Source organism: Myotis nattereri (assembly GCF_964212035.1).
Source record: "Myotis nattereri genome assembly, chromosome: X".
In the NCBI taxonomy this organism is placed as follows: Eukaryota; Metazoa; Chordata; class Mammalia; order Chiroptera; family Vespertilionidae; genus Myotis; species Myotis nattereri.
Window position 1 is genome coordinate 145,867,913 of NC_138078.1, and position 8,214 is coordinate 145,876,126.

Genomic DNA, 8,214 nt, shown 5'->3' on the forward strand with positions numbered 1-8,214 from the left:
GATTCTTCCTCTTGACTTCAGAAACAGAATTAAATAGACATCAATTCTCTCATCTCCCAAAATAGTGCACAAAGACAACTAAGGCAGCAGCATTGTTTGGGGAATGCTGTAAAAAATATGCCCGTTCTAGGAGCTGAGGAAGTAGTTTAGATCATCCAGGAGGCAGCGGGCATGGAGAGGAAAGGGATGGGGAAATGGACTCGCCCTTTACCCATTTCACACATTGTTCTTCAGGAACCTGCCATCATCTGCCTGACGACATCTTTGTACCTTGACAAAATCTTTGTACCCCAACACCTTTCCCAGGCGATTGAGGAGTCCCCAAGAAAACATGAAAGATTGGAAATGCAACTTCAATCCCACAGGACCAGGGGGAATTCTCATTAGAACAGAAGGAGCGGACCAGGGGACCTTCAGCTTGGGAAGTTCTTGATAGGTTCGGCCATGCCTGGAATGCATCCAGTTTCCCCAACATGGAATACTTAGAGGCCAGACATATAACGTTTCTGAAATCAGGAAAGTATGAAAAAGCCTGATGCTCATCCCAGGCCCGGCCCTGATCCGCATCTCTGAGTCAAAGGGCTTCCTTTCCTTTCTGACCAAAGGATAGGAGCATTGTCTGTCACAGGCTCCAGGGCCAATACTCACAGAGCACTGACAAAGACAGGCAATCGCCAAACTGTATTGGCTGCAAGGATGCCAGAGTAGTGCCAACAAAGTTAAGACACAGATCGGGACCTTTGAAGTAGTGACTTAGAAAAAGAAAGAGAGAGTTCTTTGGTGAGGTGGGTGCCTGCTAAAGACGGGGAGGGAAATCTCAGGGGACTGAGGTAAGAGAGGGGCTGCTCAGGTAGTTTGGTATGAACACAGAAACTCTTTCAACCTCACATGCCCAAGAGTGTTTACCTTATCCCCTAGGTGATGGCGGGAGAATTTTTAGCGGGGTGTGCTTTTAGAAAACTCCTCACGCCAGCACTGTAGGAAACAGACTGGGTTGGCCAGGGCCTCCTCTCTCCTGGAATGGACAGCATGAGCTGTTGCATTTGTCATTAATACAAAGTTTCTCTTGGGAAGTCTTCGAATATGTCACAAAGAAGCATCCATTGCCATTCCTGGGACACTGGAATCTAATCCTCTCTTAGCAAAATGTTCATCCTGATATTTAGATTTTAGATTTATAAATATAAATCTACCAAATAAGGATTTTATATGCAGGAGTCATGAAAACAGTATTCTCCTCTCGCACATCAATATTGTCAGCCAAGACCATTACACATCAAGGTTAATTTTTTAAAGGTACAATATGTTGTTAATGTTTCTCCAGGTATGTTGGGTTATAATCTCTAAGAGAGAATGTTTTCAATGCAGGTGGGTATGGAGTCTCTCAGAGTATTAGTATTCGGATGAACTCTATGCCAAACTGTTTCCTGTCCTGTAACCACTTAGCCACATCTATCCGAGCTGTGCCATGAGGGTTTCCGTTCCCCTTTCCTGAGCATGTATTAAGCAGTAGTTGGTGCAGGACGATTTCCCTAGGACTCATTTTGAGTGATGGCACCATGTGATGTGGTTGTGATCTCAGCAGTGGATTTATTTCAAGACACAGGGGAATGCAAGTTTACCGGAGTCTATGGGGACAGGGGGTTTATTTTTCAACAGTGGAGCAAAGGTTGTGGAGCAGGCACTGTAGGGTGGATTAAAGAGACTATAGAATAGCCCCCACCTGCTCCTGTGGAGGCATATTTGGAAACTGACCACTAAGGGGAAAGTTATGCTATTTAACTCTGCATGTAGTGACAATTGACATGGGCCTGTGCGTGTGAGTGTTTTGTGCAAGGGAAACCACATATACTGGTCATCGGGAGTGATTCTGTAGGATAGCTGGGCTCCCTTAAGAAAGGAGAACATTTTAAGTATACAACTTAGTGATAGTGAAAGCTATTTCTAAAAGCACAGTGGTAATAGAGTTTGTCTTTTTCAAGGAAAATTGTACAATGTGAGATAAAAAATAATTAACTCTGGGTGCAAAGAAGGAAAGGAATTAGTTGGATATGTGTGAATAGCTACTGAAGATGACCTAAAATGTCTAATTTTATGTGAGAGATACCAGAATCCCGTGAGTCAACCATGGGATGTGTTTCCTGTTCGGGCAGCTTTAATGTCAAGGTCAATATTCTGAGAGAGAAGAGGAGGCGTGCATGAGGACAACCTGCTTACTGAGCAGCCAGCCTAAGTAGGCAAACACTGGCTTCAGGGCACCTGATGTTGGTGCATGAGCCCCTGATGGAAAAACAGGTTTGGGGAAACCACTGAAATTCAGGGGAGTCCCATAGCAAGTGCTCCTATGAACAAACATTTGGCTTCGTTTTGCATGAGTTGAGTCCCCAATATGCCTACAGACACCAACTGCTGACCCCTGGATGAGACCGTGGCAATGCCAGGGGGCATGCTTACTTGAATGGGTACATGTTACATTTCAAGGCGGGTTAGGACACTTGGGTATGCGTGCTCACTGTCTGAGGTAGAGTGAGGAACATGTGAGGGTGTGGAGTTCCTGGTGAGAATCTGGCTGTTTGGTACTAGTATTTATTCAGAGGGTACAGCGTTGCCCTTCTCCCACCACACACAGATGCCTTCTCCCCCCCCCACCCCCCCGGGCTTTCCCTGAAGGAGACACACACACAAGGACGTGGCATATCATTCACTGGGCCAGTTCCCAGTGCCCCTCGGTGCACAGCTTTTGGTTGCACTGGGTTGCAGCCCAGGCCTTGGCTCAAGAATGGAGCGGGATCTCTGTGACTCTGATTCTGCCTCTTGCCACAGCTGACTCCGATGTGCAAAAGAGACAGAACCCCAGCTCTCCAGAGAGAAGACCGGGAGAGAGAGTAACGTGGCGGCTCCTGCCCTGCGGCCTCCGCAGCTAGGCATGGGCTCGGCTTGCCGCTTAGCCTCCTGTCAGGGAGGAGGGCATGGACATGTCTTCTCCCCGCAGTGGGTGGCACCCCACAGTGCACAGTGGTAGTGTTCACAGTGCTCCGGACCCTTTCCCATCTCACCAGTCTTGCTTCTAAGGGAGGAGCGAGAAAGGGGCTTGTTTTGTTGATGGTGACCTTTGCTGTGCAGAACCCTTTTAGATTTGTGTAGGCCCATTTATTTCTTTTTACTTTCCTTGGTTTGGGGATCAAGTTCACAGAAACCCCTCTGGGGCCAATGACCAAAAGTTTATATAGATATAGATATATATGTATTATGTATTTTGTGATGTTGACAGTGTTGACCATAAGTTTAATGCCTATGTTTTCACCAATGTGCTCTAGTGTTTCGGTTCTTATATTAAAGTCTTCAATCCATTTTGACTTAATTTTAGTGCATGGTGTCTGATTCCAGTCCAGGTTTACTGTTTTGCATGTGGCTTTATAGGTGTGCCCACACCATTTACTGAGGAAACTTCCCTTTCTCCATTGTATCTTTTTAGCCCCTTTGTTGAAAATTACTTGCTGTTAATGCATGGATATTAGCATAACCAATGGACATAAGACACTGGGGGGTAGGGGAGGCCAGGGGAAGGTCAAGGGGGAAAAAAGGAGACATATGTACTACTCTTTGTAATATTTTAAGCAATAAAACAAAATTTTTTTTAAAAAGAAAATTACTTGCTGTTACATGTTTGGGATCATCTCTGGGCTCTCCTATCTGTTCCATTGGTCCGTGTGTCTATTTTTCTGCCAGTATTATACTGTTACTGTTTTTTAAATGAACTTACGTTGGTGATATTAATATCATATATAGTTTACAGGTATACAGTTCTACATCATCTATATATCGTACGGTGTGTTTACCACCCCAAGTCAAGTCTACCTCGATCACCATTTATCCCTCCTTTACCGCCTTCTACCTCCTCCCACCCCCCCCTTCCTTCTGGCCATCACCATTCTGTTGTTTGTGTCCTTGAGTCTTTATTTCCTTTGCTTAATCCTTTCACCCTTCTCACCCAGCCCCCAGCCGCCTCCCCTCTAACAGTGGATAGTCTCTTCTCTGTATCCCTGAGTCTCTCTCCACTTTGTTAGTTTATTTTGCTGTTTTGATTATTGTGGTTTTACAGTATAATTTGAAGTCAGCGCATGTGATACCACCAGCTTGATTCTTTTTTCTTAGGATTGCTTTGGTACTCAGGATCGTTGGTCAATTCACGCAAATTTGATGATTTTTTGTGTTATTTACTTGAAAAATGCCATTAGGATTTTGATGGTTATTGAATGAAATCTGTATATTGTTTTAGGTTATATGGCCATTTTAACTATGTTGATTCATTTAATTCATGAACATGAAATTTTTTTTCATTTCTTGGAGTCTTTTTCAATTTCTTTTTAGTAATGTGTTGTCATTTTCAGTGTTTCACAATCTTTGTTAAGTTTATTCCTAGGTATTTTATTCTTTTTTGTTGCAATTGCAAATGGAATTTTTATTTCCTTTCCTTAAAATATAGGAACAAATTTGACTTTTGTACATTGATTTTGTATCCTGATACTTAACTACATTTATTTATTGTTTCTAATAGTTTTTTGCTGAAGTCTTTAGGATTTTCTGTATGAACAATCATGTCATTTATAAAAAGTGACAATTTTGCTTCTTCATTCCTAATTTGGATATGTTTTATTTCTGTCTCTTGCCTGATATCCCTGGCTGGGGCTTCCACTACTATATTGAATAACTGTTGTGAGAGTGGGCATCCTAATCTTATCCCCGATCTTAGAAGAAAAGCTTTCAGGTTTTCATCATTCAATATATTAGCTAAGGGTTTCTCAAATGATAAGAATTCCTTCTCTTTTTTTTTTTGTTTTGTTGTTGTTTTTTTAGCATTGTAGTATTCCATTGTGTAGTTGTACCACAGTTTTCTAATCCACTCATCTGCTGATGGGCACTTAGGCTGTTTCCAAATCTTAGCTATTGGAAATTGTGCTGCTATGAACATAAGGGTGCATATATCCTTTCTGATTGGTGTTCCTGATTTCTTGGGATATATTCCTAGAACTGGGATTACTGGGTCAAATGGAAGATCCATTTTTAATTTTTTGAGGAAACTCCATACTGTTTTCCACAGTGGTTGCACTAGTCTGCATTCCCACCAGCAGTGCAAGAGGGTTCCTTTTTCTCCACATCCTCACCAGCACTTGTCAGTTGTTGATTGTTGATGCTAGCCATTCTGGCAAGTGTGAGATGGTATCTCATTGTCATTTTAATTTGCATCTCTGGGATGATTAGTGACTTTGAGTATGTTTTCATACATCTCTTGGCCTTCTGTATGTCCACTTTCAAAAAGTATCTATTTAGGCCCGTTGCCTATTTTTTGATTGGCTTGTTTATCTTCCTTTTTTAAAATTGTATGAGTTCCCTGTAAATGTTGGAGATTAAACCCTTATCGGATCTAACATTGGCAAATATGTTCTCCCATGCAGTGGGCTTTCTTGTTGTTTTGTTGATGGTTTCTTTCTCTGTGCAGAAGCTTTTTATTTTGAGGTAGTCCCATTTGTTTGTTTCTTCTTGGTTTCCATTGCTTTGGAGCTGTATCAGTAAAGATATTGCTTCGGCATATGTCTGATATTTTGCTGCCGATGGATTCTTCTAAGATTTTTATGGTTTCCCAACTTACGTTTCAGTCCTTTATCCATTTTGAGTTATTTTTGTGTATGGTGTAAGTTGGTGGTCTAGTTTCATTTTTTTTGCATGTATCCGTCCAATTTTTCCGATAACATTTATTAAAGAGACTGTCTTGACTCCATTGTATGTTCTTGCTTCCTTTGTCAAACATTAATTGTGCATAATGGCTTGGGTCGGCTTCTGGGTTCTCTGTTCTGTTCCATTGGTCTATATGTCTGTTCTTGTGCCAGTACCAGGCAATTTTGAGAACAGTGGCTTTGTAATATAGCTTGATACCTGGTATTATGATACCTCCAACTTTATTCTTCTTTCCTAAGATTGCTGCAGCTATTTGGGGTCTTTTTTTTTTTTTTTAATTCCAGATGAATTTTTGGAGAGTTTGCTTTAGATCTTTGAAGTATGCATTGGTATTTTAATGGGGATTGCATTGAATCTATAGATTGCTTTTGGTGGTATGGACATTTTAATGATATTGATTCTACCAATCCATTCTTCCATTTGTTTATGGCTTCCTCTATCTCTTTTTTTTTTCAGTGTCCTCATTGAGTGTTTTAATCATAAATGGATACTGTGCCTTGTTAAATGCTTTTCTTTTTTTTTATTAAATCTTTATTGTTCAGATTATTACAGTTGTTCCTCTTCCCCCCATATCTCCCCTCCACCCAGTTCCCACCCCACCCTCTGCCCTTACCGCCCCCCCACTGTCCTCATCCATAAGTGTATGATTTTTGTCCAGTTTCTTCCCTCACCCCCACACCCCTTTCCCCCCGAGAATTGTCAGTCCATTCCCTTTCTATGCCCCTGATCTATTACATTCACCAGTTTATTCTGTTCATCAGATTTTTTATTCACTTGATTTTTAGATTCACTTGTTGATAGATATGTATTTGTTGTTCATAATTTGTATCTTTACCTTTTTCTTCTTCTTCCTCTTCTTAAAGAATACCTTTCAGCATTTCTTTTTTTTATTTTTTATTTTTTTAAATCTTTATTGTTCAGATTATTACATTTGTTCCTCTTTTTTCCCTCCATAACTCCCCTCCTCCCAGTTCCCACCCCACCCTCCGCCCTCACTCCCCACCCACTGTCCTCATCCATAGGTGCACGAGTTTTGTCCCGTCTCTTCCTGCATCTCCCACACCCCCTTCCCCCCAAGAATAGTCAGTCCATTCCCTATCTATGTCCCTGATTCTATTTTAATCACCAGTTCATTCTGTTCATCAGATTATTTATTCACTTGATTCTTAGATTCACTTGTTGGTAGATGCATATTTGTTGTTCATCATTTGTATCTTTACCTTTCTCCTCTTCTTCCTCTTCTTAAAGGATACCTTTCAGCATTTCATATAATACTGGTTTGGTGGTGATGAACTTCTTTAGCTTTTTCTTATCTGTGAAGCTCTTTATCTGACCTTCAATTCTGAATGATAGCTTTGCTGGATAAAGTAATCTTGGTTGTAGGTTCTTGGTATTCATCACTTTGAATATTTCTTGCCACTCCCTTCTGGCCTGCAAAGTTTCTGTTGAGAAATCCGCTGACAGTCGTATGGGTATTCCCTTGTAGGTAACTGAGTTTCTTTCTCTTGCTGCTTTTAAGATTCTCTCTTTGTCTTTTGCTCTTGGCATTCTAATTATGATGTGTCTTGGTGTGGTCCTCTTTGGATTCCTTTTGTTTGGGGTTCTCTGCGCTTCCTGGACTTGTAAGTCTGTTTCTTTCACCAGGTAGGGGAAGTTTTCTGTCATTATTTCTTCAAATAGGTTTTCAATATCTTGCTCTCTCTCTTCTTCTGGCACCCCCATAATTCAGATGTTGGTACGCTTGAAGTTGTCCCAGAGGCTCCTTACACTATCTTCGTATGTTTGGATTCTTTTTTCATTATGCTTTTCTGGTTGGGTGTTTTTTCCTTCTTCGTATTTCAAATCTTAGATTTGATTCTTGCGACCCTCTAGTCTGCTGTTGGATCTCTGTATATTATTCTTTATTTCAGTCAGTGTATGCTTAATTTCTAGTTGGTCCTTTTTCATATCCTTGAGTGTCTCACTAGATTTATCAAGGGTCTCACTAAATTTATCGGCGGTTTCTAGAAAATTCTTGAAAAACCTTATAACTGTGGTTTTGAACTCTAAATCCAGTAGTTTGCTTTCCTCCATTTCTGTCATTTGTGACCTGTTTCTTTGTCTCCACATTTTGGTTGCTTCCTTGTGTTGATAGAGTGGCTTTCTGTGCTAGGTGTCCTATGGGGCCCAGTGGCTCAGTCTCCCCAATTACCTGAGGTGGACACTCTTGGTGCACCCCTTTGTGGGCTTTGTGCACAGTCTTGTTGTAGTTAAGCCTTGATTGTTGTTGGTATCACTGGAAGGATTTGCCCTCCAGGCCAATTGGCTGTGAGAATCAGCTGTGTCTGCAGTGGGAGAACTTCTGAGCTGCAGACACCCTTCTGGGGGCAAGACTTGCTTCAGTGGGGCTTTGGTCCTCACTGAGTCTGCCCCCTGAGTGTGTCCCTTATAGATCTGAGGAGTTGTAATCTGGATGGTCTCACTCTGACCACTGGGTAC